We start from the raw sequence: 22319 nt of genomic DNA, 5'->3' as shown, positions 1-22319 counted from the left end.
TCTAATATTGACCTCAATATCGATATCGATCAATATATCGGTGTACCCAAAAACCGATATATATCGGATATATTGGATATATCTATTTTTTTGGTGACCATTCCAAACTATTTAAAATATCAAAAATATCGGATATATCGGACATATAATATCGGAAATATCGGAAATATATTAGAAATATCGGATTTATATTAAAAAATGGTCAAAAAGTCAACCGATATATATCGTAAATATCGGATATATCGATTATATCGGCGATATAAAGTTTTATATCGGAAATTCTGATATATATCGGAAAAAAAATAGTTCTATATTCAGTGGATATATGTCGGAAATATCGATATCGGTGTACCAAAATACCGATATATATCGGCGATATATCAAATATATCGGCGATATTTTGGTCCATGCTTAAACAGATGGCATTACTAGATATCATGGCATACTAAAATCTTTAATTAATCCCAAAATATGTCATTACTAGATAGCATGTCATACTAAAATTAGAAGCATTAATTACAATTTTCAATTCAAAGCACTGAAGAGTGACCAACAAAAACACAAACATTTTAATACAGAAGATCACACTTTAACCTCAAAATAGTCCCATTAGATCATAACACTATCTAATAGTACAATAACATGGACGGTACATTATACTTATCCAAGATTATTCTAAAGCTAGCCTAGATTATTCTAAAGACTTGACACTGGATTCCAAACACCATACCAAGACCCAATTGATCAAGCAACATCAAATCAAATCACTAGAACTGACCACACTTACAAACCTCAGATTTCAATAACATGCATGTAAAGTGTATTGAACATTATCCTATAATAAATAATGTTCTAAACAAGAAAAGAGAAGTGGATTGAACATTATCACTCTCAATCTCAGAACACTTGAGACCAGCCAACAAGAAATGATTCTAAACACGATACCATAAACCCAAATTGATCCCAATATTAAGTAGTAATGATGTAATAGCATTAATTACTTTAGATATTTTTGTATATCACAAGAATGTATTATCTTACACGGACGTTTCATAAAGTGTGTATTAAATTTGTACCCGAACTTCACTGCCTGAGGAAGATACCAATGTGATTTGTTTTAATCTCCTGGACTACCAAGGAAGACCAAATTAAAAGGAAACCTATTGTTAAGGCATATGCATTTTGTTAAGTGGGTTTCAATGGTTACAAATACGTATCCTGCAACCATAGAAGTTTAAACTGAGGGGTTGGGGAAAGACATTGCTCGAGCTACACAGTTCAAACAATACTCAGAGGAATCACAACACAGGAAACGGAAACAGCTCAATATGAGAAGAAATAGCATAGTTATATCATAAAAAAAAAATATAGGTAACATTCGAAACTGACACCTCACAAACGGTTTCATCAGTTTTTTACCACCTCTCAGAAAAACGATGCTTACAGTTCTCATGAAGATAAGCAATTCCACGAGCTAAACAAGCAGCAACTTTAGACGTGGTTCACCATTCCATAACAGGCCTCCCCTAGCCTGAAAAATGTGAATGACAAAATTAACAGAAAAGCTAAAGATACAATTCTTCAGAACACATCCACATAATCCGATACATATCTTAACAAGAAGATTCGAGCAATTTAGTTGAAAGGAAGCTGCGTGGGAAAAAGAGGTAGCAATTCAAATTTGAATTGAATTTTAGATTCAATACCCGCAATTTGTTCGGCCCAGGCCCAACAGTAATAGTATACTTATGGGTTTCTAAACCCAATAGCTTCTACCTAATTAAAAAATATATATCTAATTTAAAATAAGGTGATTTAGCTTTAGGTCGTCCCAATAATATGGATATTTGCATTGGACCCAAAGTTTTACGTTTCTTAGCTTTAGGTAACCCTATCGTTAGTTAACGATTCATTTACCAAGTTTGACCGTCTATTGTGGTGTGTCTGGTGTTATGCCCTTTCAAAATGCAACAACTACCCCTCACACGTTTTGCACGTGCCCACACCATAAAACTCAAAAACAAAATTACAAAATACCCGACACGTGTCATAATCCATGCTCCTAATAGAGTGGAGGCTGCAAAAAAGGAGAAGCTCGCTGTTCCAAAATATCAAAATTTAAGAGATATACAAAACTAAAAACCTAGGAAAAGTGAACTTCCAATCACTTAGTAAAACATAATCTATTAACCTAAAAAAAACAATTTAACTACACATATCCAAAAACCAGGTAGCCTATTTTCTTTCTCTTCTCTATTATTTACAATTATTTATTGACTTCATTTTATTATGTATATTGCAGATAATGGCGTATGAAAATTACAGCTTATGTAAAAAAAAATGCTAAAGGAAATTCTAGAAACAGGACTTAACATTCAACAAGATCCAAATCTACAACACGTAATTAGAGAGCGTGCGATTCAAAAGCACTGTGACATTAAAGGTACCAAAAGACTTATTCTTTAACAGTGAAGACGTCATAGTTAAAGAAATTGATGGAAGCCCAACATATTATGTTGCAAAAGCAGAGGATTCAGCAGCTTTTCACGCAATACAGTTTATAAAGGATGAACGTACTATGGAAATTGAAGACTTCAATTTCAAAGAACTTATGAAGAAAAGAATAGAAGTTGAAGAGAAACAGAATCGACTCGATATCCTCAAAAATATTATGCTAGATTGTTTGGTTGATGATAAACACAACAAAGATAAAATATATTATCTTGAAGAAAAAATTAAATGAATGAAAGGCATGTAGAGTTCCATAATAAAGAAAAGAAAACCATGAGGATTAGTACTTTAATACCAAAACTTTATTATGTTGGTTACATAGTATTTTTTTAATGGATATCGAAAAAAAATATAAGTCATTTGTCACCTTTGGAGTAGGTATTCGTATCATAGCATTGTTTTGTTTGCTGACCTTCTAAAAGAAGTGAGTAATTGTAAATAAGTGGATGCACTGAACATTCAACAATGTAAATACTGGACAGTGTCTTCCAAATATTAATAAGATAGTGAGTTCCTCCTTCAGTATCAAAGGAAGCTATTGCCCTGTCACCCAAGCTAAAAACAAAAATTGCTAAGCAGGTTGACCCGTATGAATTATAAATAAACAATTTTTTTTTTTTATATATTAGAGGCACCACTTTGAGCTTTTGTTCCTTTATTGATACGACTTGATAGTAAAGATTTTAGTTACATAAGTGTAGTAGAAGTATATGAATAGTTTTTCATCCGTGATTCCCAATATCACATCAGTAGAAACAACTCCTATAACACTAGAAACTATTGGTGGATTCCAAAGGTTACCCATGGTGAAGCCTCCACTTGATATTCTTTATTAAGTGGTATATATGCAACTAGAAAGTTAATTTCCTTAATTGCACAACTCTGCCTAATTAATAAGATGGTTAGTAGATAAACCAATAGCTTTTCAAGTGGTGGTAGGAGTTACCAACACTTTGGCATGCCATGGTTGTTGATGTACGTGCAAATTGCATTGTGAAGGTCATTGCATAACTGAGAAGGCAAAGAGCTCTCCTACAAAGGACCTCATCAACATGTTATGGAAATACTAATAGCCAATTCTCCCATTTATTGTTTGTGTGATTATTTGGTTTGTATTACAAAGTGTGTTCCTTAGGTGGCCCAAAAGTCTAACCAAGGGATCTCTGACAATCTATTGATAGTGATGAGTTAAAGGGATTGAAGCTTACTAAAAGCTATGTTGTTTTAACAATGAGTTGGTTTACACACCAACAAATTTTTTTTTGATGCAGGAGGTTTTGAAGGGAATACATGGAAGCAACACGAGCAAGTGGGCTTAAGACGACACCAAGTACGCTTAAAGGATTAAGAATCAACAGAGATGGTGATCATAGAGATAATAAAGCAGCTAATATGATTAGAATTCAAGTTGGTAACTATAAAATTAAATATTATAGTAGCGTAGTATATATTATAGTCCATTATGTTTACCAACACTTTGGCATGCCATGGTTGTTGATGTACGTGCAAATTGCATTGTGAAGGTCATCGCATAACTGAGAAGGCAAAGAGCTCTCCTACAAAGGACCTCATCAACATGTTATGGAAATACTAATAGCCAATTCTCCCATTTATTGTTTGTGTGATTATTTGGTTTGTATTACAAAGTGTGTTCCTTAGGTGGCCCAAAAGACTAACCAAGGGATCTCTGACAATCTACTGATAGTGATGAGTTAAAGGGATTGAAGCTTCACTAAAAGCTATGTTGTTTTAACAATGAGTTGGTTTACACACCAACAAAATTTTTTTTTGATGCAGGAGGTTTTGAAGGGAATACATGGAAGCAACACGAGCAAGTGGGCTTAAGACGACACCAAGTACGCTTAAAGGATTAAGAATCAACAGAGATGGTGATCATAGAGATAATAAAGCAGCTGATATGATTAGAATTCAAGTTGGTAACTATAAAATTAAATATTATAGTAGCGTAGTATATATTATAGTCCATAATAAAGAAAATAAAACCATGAGGATTAGTACTTTAATACCAAAATTTTAGTATGTTGATCACATAGTATTTTTTTTAATGGCCGGGGTTTAATGCTTCTTATTTATGAAAGTTTGTCACTATTAAGTCCTTTAATTTTTAGTTTAAATTTATAATATTAGCACGCTCACTTTTCTAATTCGACTAATTCAAGTTATATTGTGTTTGATATCGAAAAAAATATAAGTTATTTGTCACCTTTGGAGTAGGTATTCGTATCATAGCATTGTTTCGTTTGCTGACCTTCAAAAAGAAGTGAGTAAATGTAATCATTACCTATCCTCCCTTACTATTATTACAAACAAATTTAGCAAAATAAGCTAACAATTAACAAATATCGATAAAAAAACAAGTGAAGAATAATAGGTGATCAGCTATTTCCATACTGCAATAAGTGGATGCCCTGAACATTCTACAATGTAAATACTGGACAGTGTCTTCCAAATATTAATGAGATAGTGAGTTCCTCCTTCAGTATTCTAATGCCAAATACCAGATGATCTTTTAAAAAAAAACACACCGTTGGGAGTGCGAAAGAATTAGGCAGTCAGCAACATTCTTAGATGTCTAGATTTCTTTAGTATCATCGGGGCAGTTTTGCAACTCCATTTCATGTTATCCCTCAACAATCTCTCTCCTCATAATCAGAGACACACCACACATCACAGTGTGGAAATCCTCACACACTCTGAGGTTCTTTACAATCCTAATGGGGGTTCCAGCAGATGAGTAGTCAATAGTCCAAATGATGTCTCAAAAAGCTCCTCCTCTGCTTCCATCAAGTCGCAGCCGGGTTCTTTTCTCGAGTCCTTTTTCTCTAATCGAGGATTTCCATGGATCCGACAAGCACCAAGGAGCAATACAATTACTCAAAAAAAATGAACTTTTCAATCCAACAAGATGACTAGATGTCAAAGTAATGCTTGACTGGGGATTCAGACCATTTGAGAGATTATGCACAAGACCTACAACATCTTCACCTACTTGGCAATGTGTTTTTTGTTTAATTCCATTTTTGTTCTTTGGTTATGCCTATTTTGACATCTTATATAATTAGACAATATATGTTGATTCAATACCGTACCAATGTCTTCTAATTCATTTTATGTGTGGGAAAATTAAACAAAAAATTATTACAGGTCAACTACATGGAGAGTCGAGATGACAATGGAAATTGTAACAGAAGCACATTCATCAAGAGTGAATCTCCACTACAACATTATGCAATCACACTTGCACATATTTTTTTTTTTGATATATCTATTAAATTAGAACATAATCGATTGCACTACTACACAATGAAGAAAAATTCAATTCTCAAAGAAGACTACAGTCTTACACAAAGTTTAGCACATTTACTTAAATATATTTTTTATACTCAACGACATTAAATGGATTTTTAAGAGATTAAGCTTATTTATGCGGATTTAATTATAGCCATGTTAAGTAAATTTTAATTATAGCTATTCAGGATTTAATCTATGCTTCTCATGTAAATATTGAAATATAATGGCCAGGTGAGATTCAAGTATGAATTGTTTCACTTTCGTATGCTTGGGGAAACGTGTAATTGGCGTACTACAAGTCAACTGAAACTTAAGGTGACCATGGTAACGGTCGTAGCTTAATCTGTTTTACTAAAGCAGCTACTATAATGACTCGATGGATCACCTTGGAGATTGGAAGTTGCCAGCCTATAAAGTGGATAATCATTTAGTCCATTGCAATTGGACTGGAGTTTGGTGCAACTCAAATGGTGTAGTCCAGAAGCTTGATCTTTCCTACATGAATCTCAGTGGCCGCATTACTGATGACATCGAGCTTTACAACACATACGTGCTCAACACAATTTATTCCACGCCAATATATGTTTTTTATTAAACTACTATAATTAAAAAATGCAAGTCATGAAGAATCAAACATACAACAAGAAGATCGTGGGGTACGAAACAAAACACAATGTTTCACTGAAGAGTGCACTTACAGAAATTCTCAAAAAAGAAAAGATTTATGAAGAACCAGTTTATAGTTCAATATTTGAGAACTATCAGTACGCAGCGGATGTCGCAATCAATGTGCCTATACTAAGAGAATACCATAAAGATCCAGATTATCCTATCATACAAACATCATTTGGAACATATCAAACCAAGAAAGTCGACTCAGAAAATGTTGCTGCAGGAAATGCCATACACTATCTACAACAGATATACAAGTTTGAAGTACTAGATGTGAACTACAACGAACTCATGACTAGACGTGAAGAGCTCTACGAAGCAAATATTCAAGTAGAAGAACTTCATATGCAGATTAAAGCATTGAAAAAAGATAATGCTTATTTAAAGGGAATAAACGAATACTTGCTCATAGGTGGACCAAATATGGAAATTGACGACCTAAACATTCCCGAGTAAATATTCACAACCGATTGGAAGATCAAGTGTTAGGAAAACAATGTGATTCGTAATATTCATGTTCTTAGTTTACGCAGTGAATTTTGTTATTAACATCCTAATAATGTTTATTAATAAATTCCATCTCCTTTGATTGCTCATTTGTTTTGTTTGTAGTTTTACATACACAAGTTACACGACCAAGTATATTAGCTGGAATAGTTATATAGACAACTGTAAGAAACGAAAAAACCCCAAAAGCCAATATAACATAACAATAATGAGTTTGCTTTTGTTGGCTCAAATTGAGATTCACCCATGAGAATTCTAGCCGCAGCAAATCAAAACCTTCTCTCTACCCTCTTCTAGCTTATAGTTCAAACTGTAATCAACTATCGAATTGACTATTGGATTATTGAATCGACTCTAAGGCTATGAATGTATACGGTCTGTCAAAACACTGCCTTAGAGCTTTGCTTCCAGTTAGAGGTAAGATTATTAATTGAATTTATAAACGGTATGTAATCTAGGAAACAAGTTTGTCTTTTGATTGTTATCATTCATTTTTTCATATAGTTCTCAATAGAAAGTAAAAAGTGGTCTGTATATTGAGATTGTAATATGGTTAATTTATGTAAAAATATGGAGACGGAATTTGTGGATATAATGTTGGATTAAATAACGGGTAAATCTCTAGGCCAATATAATAATTCTCTTTGGGTATGGAGCAATTGATTGCTTCTTGAATTTAGTTTCGTCATTATTAGGATATCAAGGAGCTTGCTCCTCATTGCCTTGCCGAGATCCGTCACTTCATTGAGGACTGTATCCACTTCCATGTTTTTTTTTCTTTACAGTTCTCTTGGTTGTTCAAATTAAGGAAATTTCATAACTCTTAACTCTGAGGTATCAGTCCCGTAAGTTTATTTCATGCAGCTAATATATATTGCAATGAAAATACTTCATTAAGCTCCATTGATCTCACACACTAGTAGCAGCAGACTACTGAAAGTTGCATATAAACACTTCTCCATTAGCAACATTTTAGCTTGAGTTGGTGGGATTCTGAAAGGAAATCCCTTCAAAAATATAAGTATTCTGCTTCATGGTATTCTTTAGTAAAAGGTGAAAGAATAGTTCACTCTATGCTCATCGGGCAACTGCCTGTGTTTAGACCTTTCTTGGCTGCAACTTTACATAAGTGGTTCTTAGCTCAAAACTTTCATAGTTTCATTTGCTTGATATGGGACTAAAAGCTTTAACGTGTACCTGATTTTGCAGCAGTGAGGTTGAGTTGAAATCTATAACCTGACCCAATCCTGGTCTTAGACCCTGAAATGAAGTTCTCATAATAAGCTTGGGTCGTCGTGGGAGCCCAACAGGTTTAGGTGTCGATGGACTACTCACAAAACACTGCCCCCTAATGAAATATCCAAGTCTAGAGTGCATTGGACTTGAAAGTTGCATCAAATTTTCCTACACATGGTTGGGTTATTAAGGTAGAGTGGCTGATTGTTTGGTCAGAGTTTGAGAAAACAAACTCGCACACAAGAGTTTAAAATTTTGAGATTTAACTGAAATTAAATACTCAGAGTTCCCTGCAAAAGATACTGTTGATTTTGTTTTTTAAATGTCATCATCTTCACTAACTATTTGTGTAATTATGTTTATTTGCATAGCATCCTAGCTTTTATCTGTGAAGGTATAAGAATGATGTCCTTATTATTATAAAATAATGAGTAGCTAAAATATATTCCTGTTTGGCAGTGATCTTCCTCCTTTGTCGTGGAGGCAAAGATTAGATGCATGTATAAATGTTGCTCGGGGTCTCTATTACCTTCATACAGGGGTAGAGAGGCGGGGTATAATTCACAAGGATATGATGTTAAGACGACAAATATTCTATTAGATGAGAGTTGTGTTGCAAAGATAGCAGATCTCGAGTTGTCAAAGGATGGTCCTGCACTTGATCATACTCATGGGAGTGCTGCAGTAAAGGGAACCTTTAGATATCTTAATCCAGAATACTTCCGTAGGCAACAATTGACCAAGAAGTCTGATGTATATTCATTTGGTGTGGTGTTGTTTGAAATTATTTGTGGATCAACATCTTTAAGGGTACTCACTTGATTCGTTGAAATTTTTTGGAAAAATAGCAGAGAAATGTCTTGCTGATGAGGGAAAGAATCGACCGACAATGGGTGAAATCCTACAGGCCTTCGGACATGCTAGCTGCAAGATTGCACCGCGTGTTGGAATTATTTATGTTTCTGAGCATAGAAATTATAACGGCATAAAGGTTCGTCATCTTAACACGTTATACATATTAGATGTGTTTGGGCTATTTTACTCAAATCATGGTTTCTGACTGAACTAACTGTGCGGGCTTAAGGCATCTAGCTATAATTTTTTTTTTTTAATGCCTCTTAAACCAGGTAAGTGATCGTGTTAGAGGTTCGTGCATTCTCGATTACATTTTCCTTATAAAGGTAAGATCTCCAATGAATATTAAACCTCTTTGTGTAAATAATGGTAATGTGAAATCTCAAGGAAATCTCAAGGGAAACCTAGAGAGAGGCTCATCCTTATGTGAGACTGACTGCTTGCTTCAGGGGAAACAATTTGAGGGCTGATGTAGCTAACAGCCCCCTTGATAGTCGATTCATTAGGGTCGTCAACTTCCACCCAGAAAAGTATCCACCGTTTTCTTTGTCTCTTAAGCCTCACAGCTATGGGGCTTCCTAAAGAAAACAACAATCGCAGTTTATCAACCACTCACAAGACCACCAAGATCTTCTGCCGCAATAAAAAAATGCCAGACTCAGGTGAACATACAAAGTTAAAAACTTCGCAATTTTTAAAATGTCTTGAATTTCACCCTTACGCTACCAAAGCTTCTGTAGGAATCTGGCTCGAGCTGAAAAGTTTTGACAACAAAGGATTCAACTTCTCCTCCTGCAAAAAATTTACATCAGACAACTAATGGGTTATCTAATGGGCTTTACTTGGGTTTTTTGAAAAATAAACAATGAGGCCCAAACAATTTAAAAAGAACAACAAATTAATGGACTATAGGCCTGATAATTTTCAAATTGTTCATACATTTTTTAGGCCGGATACGCTATTCGTTTTTACTATAAACTATTGTGCAAATTTGTACATGAACACAAAATTCTTAATACATAATACTCTGACCAAGGACACGACTATGGACCAAACTTTGGGATTTAATAAAATACATACATAATTAAAAGACTTTAGGCTTTTGACGTTCTTTGCACATTTTTTTTACTGGATACGCTGTTGGTTATCACTAAAAACTCCAGTGCAAATTTATATATGAACAAAAAGTTATTAATAAATAATACTCTGACCAAACACGACTATGGGCCAAAGTTTGGGCTTTTGTAAAATACATACCTAATTAGAAGACTTTGGGATTTTTATTGGCTGGATACACTATTCATACATACAAAATACACTAACACTTTGTTCAAACAATATTAAACCATATTCAAATAACATTAGGCAAAGTTGCAGACCTGTTTGTAATATTTTAACTATAAATAAAAATTCAGTGATCATACTTTTTACCCTTACACACCAAATTTAACTCACTACACTATTCAAGTTTGCGGAATTGTGACCTTCGATTTTCCAAGTTTTCTTTTGACTGAAACATAAAGTTTATGTGGTTGTTATTGTGATGGTTATGTTTGCCTAATTATAAATACATATTATTCGGTACAGCCCTTAACATGGACTTCCACGCGTCAAAACCACCATAATACTAGCACGTGTGGGTAGAACCAAAGAGTTTCCAATTAGAAGACAGTGGCATTCGTGTTGGAAGTAAGTTATTTCGTTATTAATACGACTAATAATTTTAAAGTTTTTTTGCTTTAACTTTTCATTTTGGTGGCATACTTTTCTGCATATATATTGTATGCATGAGATGAGTCTGTTCATTTACTTTTTTTCCAAAGTATTGGTGTAATGACCAATTAATTGATGGTACGGTGTCTTGAGCTATGACGATTGAGAATACATACTTTGGTATTCCCTACTTTACGTAACTAAGTTGCTATTTTTGCATTTTATCTCAGTAGAACATCACTCTCAATTGGTAGCCTAGAGTTACATTGTCGTATTGAATGCAACATCTTACATAGCGTTTTCAACATTGATAAGTTGGCAAGGGTTAAAATTAAGAGGCTTATGTTATTTTACACAAAGAGATATGAAGATTTTGATAATTAGGATTTGATTAGCTTCACCAATATGGTTCAATTTAAGGGTAAAAAACGAAGCATACAAAGCTCACCATTATAAGTTGAAACACTAATAGATTTAGCTGTCCTTTTCGGGTAAGGATTGTCTAGGTGTATACGTTGTAAACTCTTACCAACATGATTAGTACAAAATGATCAAACGAGTCTGAATTACATGTAGATCATAAGGTTTTGATAATTCTGTTAGACCAATGAGTTTTGATGCTGCTTTTATCGAATTTGACGTGACATTGAAGAGTAAAACTACTCGATTATTCACCAAGTCTTTAGCATTCATGAAAGGCATTTTGGTAATATGTTGGATAAAGGCTAAAAGATAGAAGAATGTATAAAAGATCCGAAAGGACACCTAGAAACCGTAGTGTTACAAATCTTGGTTCATAAACACTCCTTTTACGAGTACTATTTCAAGTAGACCGTTTTATTGCCTTCCTAATTCGTTTGTATTTGTTTGTTTGTTTTTCTCAAAGGAACATACGAGTGTTCGGATGAAATATTTAGAGAAGTTTCATACACTAACTTAGCCACACTAACTTATATGATGGTGTATTTACTGTCAAGTTCTTTAATGAAAAGATGATGGATTTCATGGAATTGAATAACTATGACAACTTACAATAGAGTTCATAGAGAAGTTATTAATGTCATAGGTTTATTAGATGTAATTGTTAGTGAGCCTGCAGAACTTCATATAGTTCCTAATGTTGTGATTTAACCTATCAATGCAACATGCATATGAACTACATATGATATAAACTTTTCTTTTTCGATGTTTATCTTGGTGGATTTACTTTATATTTTACTGTCATGTTTTGTGCGCACCACCAATAAAATTGCTACATGTGGGAGTTCCATAGGCAATCTAAAGTTGACGTCAGTTTGTTTTTACAAAATGTAAAAGGGTAAAATTTGTTTATCCTTTACATAACCAAAATTCTTCGTTAGTTATCCGAGTTCTGGGTTTATTTTTGTCTGCATAAGCTTTTAGACTATCAAATGGTTAACTATCAAGGTAGTAGATTGAATATTTCTAGAAATTTGTGTTTTTATCAAAATTTTAATTATTATAATATTCTATAGTTAAAACTTTTTAGTACATAATAATTCAAAAATTAATTTATAAAATATTAAAAATAAATTAAATTAATTAGATGAAAACGGTCATTATAGTATTCTATAGTTAAAACGTTTTAGTACATAATAATTCAAAAATTAAATATATAAAATATTAAAAATAAATTAAATTAATTATATGAAAACGGTCCCTGTTCGTTGAACGGGCTCAAAAACTAGTATATATAATACAGGGCACACACTACTCAACAATTGTTCCATTGAGGACTACTCTATCTATCACCATCTACTTCGTAGGTCGAAAATTTTGTCTGGAATGGCAAAAATATATAAGCCGCCTCATATGGGTATTTATTTGTGGCTTCTTCAAGTTTTGATTGTAATAGTCTTTGCATGTGTAGTAATTTGGAAATGCATACAACCCAAACCATCTATTTATAGCATCACCGACTTCTACGTTCCAACCTTAGATAGCCGTAATTCCACTTTGTATGGCATCAATACTCATCAGAATACATCCTTTGTATTAACTCTTCAAATTTCAAATCCTAATGACGGGTTTGGAATCTATTATGATCAAACCAATGTTACTTTATATCGTAGCAACCAAATAATTGGCAAGAGTTCCATATCAAGTTTCTATCAAGGCCACAAGAAGTCTGCTAAAAGAGAAGTGGTCATGGTTTGGAGCAGTTCTGGAAAACACACTCCAGGGTGGTTTCAAATAGTACAATGGATTTTAAAGTAGAATTGATGAGTGAAATTCAGTACAGAACTTTCAGATGGAAGACAAAGCATTACAAAGTTGATTTGCAAGGTTACGTGATAATTGGTTCAGATGGAAAGCTTGTTGGAGGGGAAAATGTAAAGCTTGTTCACTAACACTTGTTTAGCTATGGAGTTCAATGCACGGTTTTATTTGTTAACCAATTTCATGTAAAATAATTGTAATTGTTGTTGAGGGGTAATAGTTCATGAGACCGGTTCCTCTATAATCGGGTACAGAGATTGATCTCTATACCACACACACACATCTCGTATCTCAGCGCACACACACATCTCGGAGTACACACACAGGTATCGAGGCACACACACACATCTCGGATTCGGATCAACGGCGAGATAACACGGTTACAGAGATGATCACTGTACCCGGTTGTAGAGATCTCGACTCCATAGTTCATACTTCATACAGGCTTCCTTTATGTAGTGATCAAACGGAACTGACTAAGATTGACAAGAACGAATTACTAAAAGTAAGGGTTAAGGATGGAATCGAATTGAAAAAGAAGTTTGTTATTGAGGAACAATGTCGGTTACAATATTCTCTCTCTCTTGTTCTAAGTTTACAGATTTTCTATAATGATTTTTCCCAATCTCTTATTTCTTCCTTTTCCAGTCTTTATATAGTGGTGTAAATACAGTTTTGTCCAATCAGTTTGTGCCACGTGTCTCTTCTCTTTCTCTTCCTCCTTTTCCCACTTAAACCTGCAACATACAAACTACAATTGCGAAATATCGATTCTTACATCGATATTTCTCTTTAGTCACGATATATGGGCTGGAATATCGGGTTGACGATATTTGCCCATGACATCGCCCCCTTTCGATACTTTCAAATTTCGACCACGAAAAAATTTGAATGCTTCGAGAACCAACATAAACTTAAAATTTTCAAAATTCAAAATTTCAAAATATCAAGCAGTTACCTCTGAAAAATGAATAGTTATCACGAAATATTGGATATAAAAGCTTCCAATCGCTTTCTCTTTCCTCACTTATTCACTAAACTTGAGATACTCCAACCCCACCACCATTAACAAACTGAAAGTTTCAACTTGGATTTTTCCGCTGTCTCTATCCTCAAAAACTTTCTGCAAACTTGTCAGGTTAGTCCACATAAACACTTAATATATGATTTTCTACAAAAAACTTCTCGTTCTCTTTAATTTTCTTAACGAATTCTACCTATTTCTCTTTCTAAATCACTAAAAATTAGGGTTAGGGTTTTGAGCTTAAACGTGCTATTTGTGTAACTCTATACTAACTAGACCTTGAATTATAATTTTTGACAGTATGGCTAGGAGAAAAACTTGTGTTAACTTTTAATGCACCCTCTCGAAACAATCCTGGCTTCAATGTCAAGAACGCATGCTATCAACACACAGTTATTCACCTCGAAACCCGATATTATTCCCAAGAGACCTCGATACGCGTTTAATTAATAATATATTATATACTTATACTAAATATAGCGATAGTGGCTCAGATAAATGATACAATTCTAATAAAAAATTTATTGTTTCTAGTGATACCGACATGTCGAACGAAAGTATTGAATCTGCAACTCGAATCAACTCATCCTCTTCAGCCTCGTCATCACAAAGGACCGAGATAGACGCACCAGAATGGCGTGCCACGTATCTGGCTGATGGCTTAGCTTGCCATCCCTTCAAGACCGTGGAATCTGACTCTGATCGCGAAATTATGGACGATCATAGCATATAGAGTAGTGGTTTAAACCCTTGCTTTCCAAAAAGACCCAACTTAGACATAATTAGAGTTGCATACCAAATACCAGACTCTGTCCACCTTCGACATTACGCTGGAGGTACAAAAGGAACTTGATGCCAAAGTGGCGAACTCAAAACCACCATTATTACTGTTGGGCAACTAGTTGCTGGCTTGCGCCTTCCCCTATCTAACCTCGATCGAGAAGTGCTGAACTACCTGGCCATTTCTCCTGGACAAGGCACATCTAATTTTTGGAGATTGTTGTACATTTTTAATTTCTATAATTCTCATCTTGCACCCGATGTTCGGCCATCACAAAGAATTCGTCTTATCGACATCCAAAAACACTACTCCTTTCTTGAACGTAATGAGAAGAAGAAACATGATGTAAAAGAACCCAGTGGTTATTTTTACCCCAAAAAATGAATGAACCGCGCCGACAACATAAGGATAAATCGAGATAGCAATTTCAGATGGCCATTATACCCTATCGTCATATCTGGTCAATGGGAATCATCTGCTGCAATTGTTGTTCCATCCTTGATACATCCTGTCTTTAAAATTAGAGGTACATTATTTTACGACATCCCATCCCTCCTCCATCTCGGAGATGCTATCTAATTGGCCTACCATTGCGACTTTGTTTCAGTGCCAAAACCAGCCTCGATGAAAAGTCTTGGAGAATCTACTAGAGTAACGGATCTTCTAAGAGGCACTAAAGAAGAAATCAACACTTGAACTGGTGTTGACAAATACGGCAATCCCAAGCTGACTGTCGACCTTTCGGATATCGATAACTATGTCGCTCCTTTATACTTCTTAAAAAGTACTATCCTTCGAGGTCAAGATTCTTTACCTCCCCAATTTGTTATGCCATGCAAACCTACTCTATGTCCCCTATAGCCTTGTTCCTCTGACAAAGTATTAAGAAAAACTTTTGATTCTACTGAATTACCTGTTAATACTCCTCGATGTTATTTTGAATATATGCTTAATGGTTTTAAAATGACTGAAGATCTTTTTCCTCAAATCAAACAAGAGATTCTCGATTTCTATAATTATCCCCTTTTGAATGATGTGTTTGATCATCACTGCTTATTGTTCATAGATATGGCATCTCGCATTCCCCAAGTTCTAGTCAAATCATTAAAATCTATGGATAAGTTTCTTAAAGGAAAACCAACAAATGGCAGTTCTTCCCAAGCTCCCACTTCTTTCAAAGATAAGAATGTCGACACCGGCCTTCTTTCAAAGAAAAGAAAAGAACCTTGCCATATTCCAGCATCACTAGCCTTGAAACCGAGCAAAACTGTAAAAACTACTACCACCGTACCTGTTAATAAGCCCTCCAAATCTTCCACTATTCCATCAAATCCAAAGACTACTGCTTCTTATTCTTCTTCTTCAGGTTGTGATTTCGAGGTGAAACTTGTCCTTCGAGATCACACCAAAGTCCCCAAAACTGCTTCCCTGTTAGCTGAACCTTCGATACCGGGTCTCGGAGAAGCTCTTGTATTGAACACTATACTTCCTCGAGATAGGTCAACAATGACTGAAATCAACATAGATGAACGATTCCAACTTTTTTGTTCTTTTATTAAAAAAGTAAGTATCTATCAGTCCCTTTACTCTTCCCTTAATTTACTTATTCTATATTCATTAACTATATCTCCCTCCCATGTTAAAATTGCTGCTGTGGGACAGTTTGATAGCGAAATGGCTATTTTTCGCCGCTAAAGGGATGAGAATCAACAATTGAAGAAAGACAAAGAAACTCTTCAACAATAAAGTGAAGAAAGATCATGCCGTCGAGATGCAGAAATATGCTGACCACAACTGCACGAGAAGCTGGAAAGATCTTTTAAAGCTTTGGAGGGAGAACTCGCCCAAACCAAAACCTCCCTCGCTACTGCAAAAACTGAATGGGCAGCTGAAAAAAATGAACTAGAAACTGAACTGGAGAAAGCCCATTCCAAATTGGTTGCTTATGCTGATAACATGCAATACTGTGTGGACACCATGAAAAGCTTTAGACCATATCTACTTGCCACTCTTATCAAAGCATCCCATATTGATTCGGATGACGAGAGCGAGGTGCCCTCCGGTATTGCAGCTCAGGATTTGGATACCGATCTGTTAACTCTGCATCCCCTGCTACTGGGACAATCGAGACCACAGTAGCTACCCCAGTTACTGATGTTGTCGAGGCCAACATGTCTGCCCCAGTTTTCAATCCTGACTCCTTTATCAGCACTCCTAGCAGCTTAGACGATCTAGAAATTCGAGTCGGTCTCGATAGCCTTCTGGAATCAAACAAATTTAAAGCAAACCCTACCGAGACTTCAACCCAGCTCTAATTTATGTCTTACAATTTTGTAACTGTAATATTGATACAATGATCCACTTATCTCTTGAAAATGCTCTTGATGCTGAATCTTTGAATATTGATGTTGGCTTAAAATGATTCTGTAACTGCTTTAAACTCCTTTTGAACTATGGAAAATATATCTTTTTGTTCTTTATAATCTCATTTTGTATGCAACACTTATGATATTATCATACTTAAATAGGAAATAATCTCATTTTCGATACTCCTCTTAAACAAGCATGAAGAAAGTATCGATACCACTCCAACTAAAAGTAGTATATATATATATATATATATATATATATATATATATATATATATATATATATATATATATATATATATTTTTATTTTAAAAAAACGAGTTTTCGATACCACTCCAACTAAAAAGTAGTATCGATATTTAAAAACGAAGTTTCAATACCACTCCAACTAAAAGCAGTATCGATACTTATATATATATATATATATATATATATATATATATATATATATATATTTATATTTATTTAAAAACGAATTTCGATACCACTCTAACTAAAAGCAGTATCAATACTTATATACCTTTATTTAAAAAACGAGTTTCGATACCACTCCAACTACAAACAGTATCGATACTTATATATATCTTTATTTAAAAACGAGTTTCGATATCACTCCAACTAAGAGCAGTATCGATACTTATATATATCTTTATTTTAAAAAACGAATTTCGATACCACTCCAACTAAAAGCAGTATCGATACTTATATATATATATATATATCTTTATTTTAAAAAACGAGTTTCGATACCACTCCAACTAAAAGCAATATCGATACTTATATATATCTTTATTTTAAAAAACGAGTTTCGATACCACTCCAACTAAAAGCAGTATATATACTGCTTTTAGTTAGAGTGGTATCGAAACTCGTTTTTTAAAATAATATATTCTTTTGACCAACAGCCTACTATCTAACAGGCTCAAAAACCAACATTCATTGAACTAAACCATGTTATTAAAGCTTATCTAATTATCATTCAAACTTCTAACTGTCCCGCACACAAACAACGAAGAAAACAAATGCTTTTTTGTACCAACTCCTCGTTTTCATGCTCGCCTACCATTAATACTCCTCTTTTTTATACTAATCAACATTAAACTCTCTTGTTCGTACAAACTCTTTCTCCTATAAAAACCTTTTAAAAATTTGATTTTTAATACATCTCTTTCAACTTCCTTACTTATTATCTTATAGAAAAAAGCATGACTCCTACCTCCTTCTTCCTTATTACTTTGGCCATTCTTATGGTTTTACCCGATCATTCTCTTCCAGATCACTGGTCTGATTGTCATATCACCGACCTTTCTGATGATGAAGAACATATAGAAAAAGAAGCTGAAGAAGAAGAAAATAAAAAAGAAGATAATGAAGAAGAAGAAAATGAAGACGAATTTGAGAGATCCATATTGCTATAACTATGCTAAAAATAGCGATGATGATGATGAAGAAATCAGTAGCATTGATGATGATGAGGATGATGGTGAAGATGGTGATGATGAAAATGAAGATGAAGAAAAAGATGATGCTAACGATGAAGATGATGATTAGTCTTGTTTCCTATATTTTAAGTTTTTACTTTGATCTGTAATAGGCTGCTTAACCTACCCCTTTTCCCTTTTTAATGAAATCTTATTGCACTATTTCTGATACTATCTTCCTTAATTATTAATACATGCTTCTGCTTTCAACCTACAAAAAAAAATGATGTCGACATTCGACATTCGACATCAACATTGTATTAAAATATTATTTATCAAAACATACCTTACTTCCTCCGTATTCTGGTGTCAACCACTCAACACCACATATTCCATATTTTCTGCACTCGCATTTCTTTCCAAAAATGGATTTTATTAACCTGAATTCGCATCTCTGTCAAGAACAGGATTTTATTGACCTAGTATCGAGATGAGGATCTACAGATCACCATGATTTTTTAACCCGAACTTGATATTTCTGCCAAAAATTGGATTTTATTGACCTGAACTCACATTTCTGCCAAGAACAGGATTTTATTGACCTGTTATCGAGATGAGGATCTACAGATCACCAGGATTTTTTTACCCGAACTTCACATTTATGCCAAGAACTGGATTTTATTGACCTGAACTCACATTTCTGCCAAGAACAGGATTTTATTGACCTAGTATCGAGATGGGGATCTACAGATCACCAGGATTTTTTGACCCGAACTTGACATTTCTGCAAAGAACTGGATTTTATTTACCTGAACTTGCATTTCTGCTAAGAACAAGATTTCATTGACCTGGTATCGAGACGAGGATTTACAGATCACCAGGATTTTATTTGACATGTTATCAATCATATAATTCTAGAGATACAAAACTCTGGTATACACGTATAAATATCGATTTTGAGAATGACAATATATTTATTGAATGTATAACCTCGATAACACAAAATTACACCATGGTACCTGAAATACTCTTTATTGATAAAATGCTTTCAAATTGCTTACATTTTGAGGCTTTGGTAATATTACATCTTCAGCCATTTTTAAGTAGTAAGCTCCATTGATTCCGACTTTGTGAATGGTGTAAGGCCCATCCCAGCTTGTTGCTAGTTTGCCAGCCCCTTTTTCTTTAGTAGCTTGAGTGACCACTTTCAAGACCCAATCTCCTTCCTGAAAATGCCTTTCTCTTACTTTCTTATTGAAAGATTTTCTGAGTTGCCTATGGTATATGTCGAGTTTTAGCCTTGCTTGATCCCTTGTCTCCTCGAGATTGAGAACTTCTGAAGCCATTCTTTCATTATTTTGACCATTCTCTATCATCTTTGTTCTTGATGTCGATACCACCATTTTTGATGGAGTTACTGCCTCCATACCATAGGCCAAAGTAAAAGGTGATTCCCCAGTAGCTGTTCAAGGTGTTGTTCTATAAGCCCATAAAACGCTATTTAGCTCATCCACCCAAAGACCTTTCTTGCCTTCTAAATTTTTCTTGATATTATCTATAATGGTCTTATTTGTTGCCTCTGCTTGCCCGTTACCTTGAGCATAATATGGCGCAGATGTGAAGTGCTTAACCTTGTAAGATTCCAAGAAAGCTTTCACCTTTCCTCCTTCGAACTGCGGACCAGTATTTGATATAATAGCATAAGGCAATCCATATCGACATATGACTCGTTCAAAAAAGAAATTTACGACATCCTTTTCTTTGATATGCTGGAGAGCTATGGTTTCTACCCATTTTGTAAAATAATCTGTGACTGCCAATATGAACCTTCTTTTGCCTCTCCCTGGTGTAAGCGGACCGACAATATCCATACCCCATAGAGCAAAAGGCCATGGGTTTGAGACACAATGTAACTCTTCAGCTGGGACATGTATGGCCTTCCCATGAACTTGGCATTGTACACACTTTTTCGTATATCGAAGACAGTCCCTTCGCATTTGAGGCTAAAAATATCCTTGTCTTGTGATTTTATTGGCCAATGATCTACTAGCTGAGTGGTTTCCACATTCGCCTTTGTGAAGCTCGACAATGATTAGCTGCGCTTCCTTATACGATATGCATTTCAAATGTGGACCTCCAGGATTCTTTCGATACAATTCATTATCAAGCAATACATATCTTTGGACGCCAGACTTGATTCTTCTGGCCTCATTTTTGTCTTCCACTACTTTCCCATCAGCCAAATATGAGGTATATGTTTCCATCCATGACGCCCCCAGTGTATCAATTTCCATAACTGCTGATCTTTCAATGTCGAAGCTAGGCTTCTCTTGAACGCCGATATGCAGAGTACGACCTTCTGTGTTTTCCAACATCGCTGCCACATATGCTAAGGCATCCGCATGCCTATTCTCATTTCTATTGAGATGCTGAAGTTTTATTTTATTGAAATTCTTCAACTTGGATTTTATAAAATTCAAATAATCGACCATATTTTCACATTTTGCTGAGTATCCCCTATTGATCTGGCTGACCACCAGCATCGAGTCACTAAAAATCAATAGCTCTTTTATATTGAGAAACTTAGCCATCTTGAGACCCGCTATTAAAGCTTCATATTCAGCCTCATTGTTCGACGCATGGAAACCCAATGTTATTGCAGTTTCGAGTCTTTGATTTTCAAGAGTAACCAACACCACTCCGATGCCACACCCATTTCCTCCAGAGGATCCATCGACAAATAGTCTCCAACCATTTGTTCCAGCCCATGGATCGTCTGCATTGATAACATCTTCAGGCTCTTGCAGCATTGTGAATTCCTCTTCTTCCATGCCCCAACTGGCAACCTCAGATGGAAAATTAGCTAGGAAGACGGCCAATACCTGACTCTTTTCCGATATGCGGTTTCGATACTCGACTCCGAATTCATTTATTAGTATCGACCACTTAGACATCCTTCCTGACTTAGCAGTTTTTGCTAGAGTCTGCTTTAATGGGAGATTCGTCATCACAATCACTGAATGTGCTTGAAAATATGGCTTTAATCTTTGAGATGAGAATAAAAGTGCCAAGGCATATTTTTCTATCATCGAATATCGAGTCTCAGTCTCGAGCATTGTTTTACTTTGAAAATACACTGGTCTTTCCAATCCATTTTCTACCTTCACGAGGACAGAACTTATAGCAAAATCTGATATAGCCAAATAAAGAAGCAAACTTTCTCCCTCATCCGGCTTTGTTAGAGATGGCATTTCTTGCAAATATTTCTTTAATTCAGAAAATGTGTCTTCACATTCCTCATTCCAATAGAACTTGACATTCTTTTTAAGCAATTTAAAAAGTGGCTTACAGCGATTAGAAGTTTTGGAAATGAATCTATTGAGCGCCGCTATTTTTCTCGTCAGCCTTTGTATTTGCTTTCGAGTTGTAGGTGATGGCATTTGTTGAAGCGCTCGTATTTGCTCAGGATTAGCATCGATACCTCGCTTCATGACTATGTATCCCAAAAACTTGCCAGAATTGACCTCAAAAGTACATTTTTCGGGATTAAGCTTCATATTAAACTCTCTCAATATTCTAAATATAGTGTCGAGGTCCCTTATGTGATCTCCAGCTTTCATAGACTTGATGACCATATCATCGATATAGACCTCGACAATACGTTTGATGAGTTTCT

The 22319-nt window shown here is 34.9% G+C and overlaps 1 pseudogene; it reads right to left on the bottom strand.

Annotated features, from left to right (window-relative positions):
- Positions 1–7989: 7989 nt before the first annotated feature.
- On the bottom strand, positions 7990–8092 carry LOC147477659 (U5 spliceosomal RNA; annotated as a pseudogene).
- Between the last annotated feature and the right edge of the window lie 14227 nt (positions 8093–22319).

Source organism: Coptis chinensis, chromosome 9, assembly GCF_015680905.1.
Source record: "Coptis chinensis isolate HL-2020 chromosome 9, ASM1568090v1, whole genome shotgun sequence".
NCBI lineage: Eukaryota > Viridiplantae > Streptophyta > Magnoliopsida > Ranunculales > Ranunculaceae > Coptis > Coptis chinensis.
Note: the sequence above shows the minus strand (reverse complement) of the source record. Positions and strands in the feature narration are given on the sequence as shown.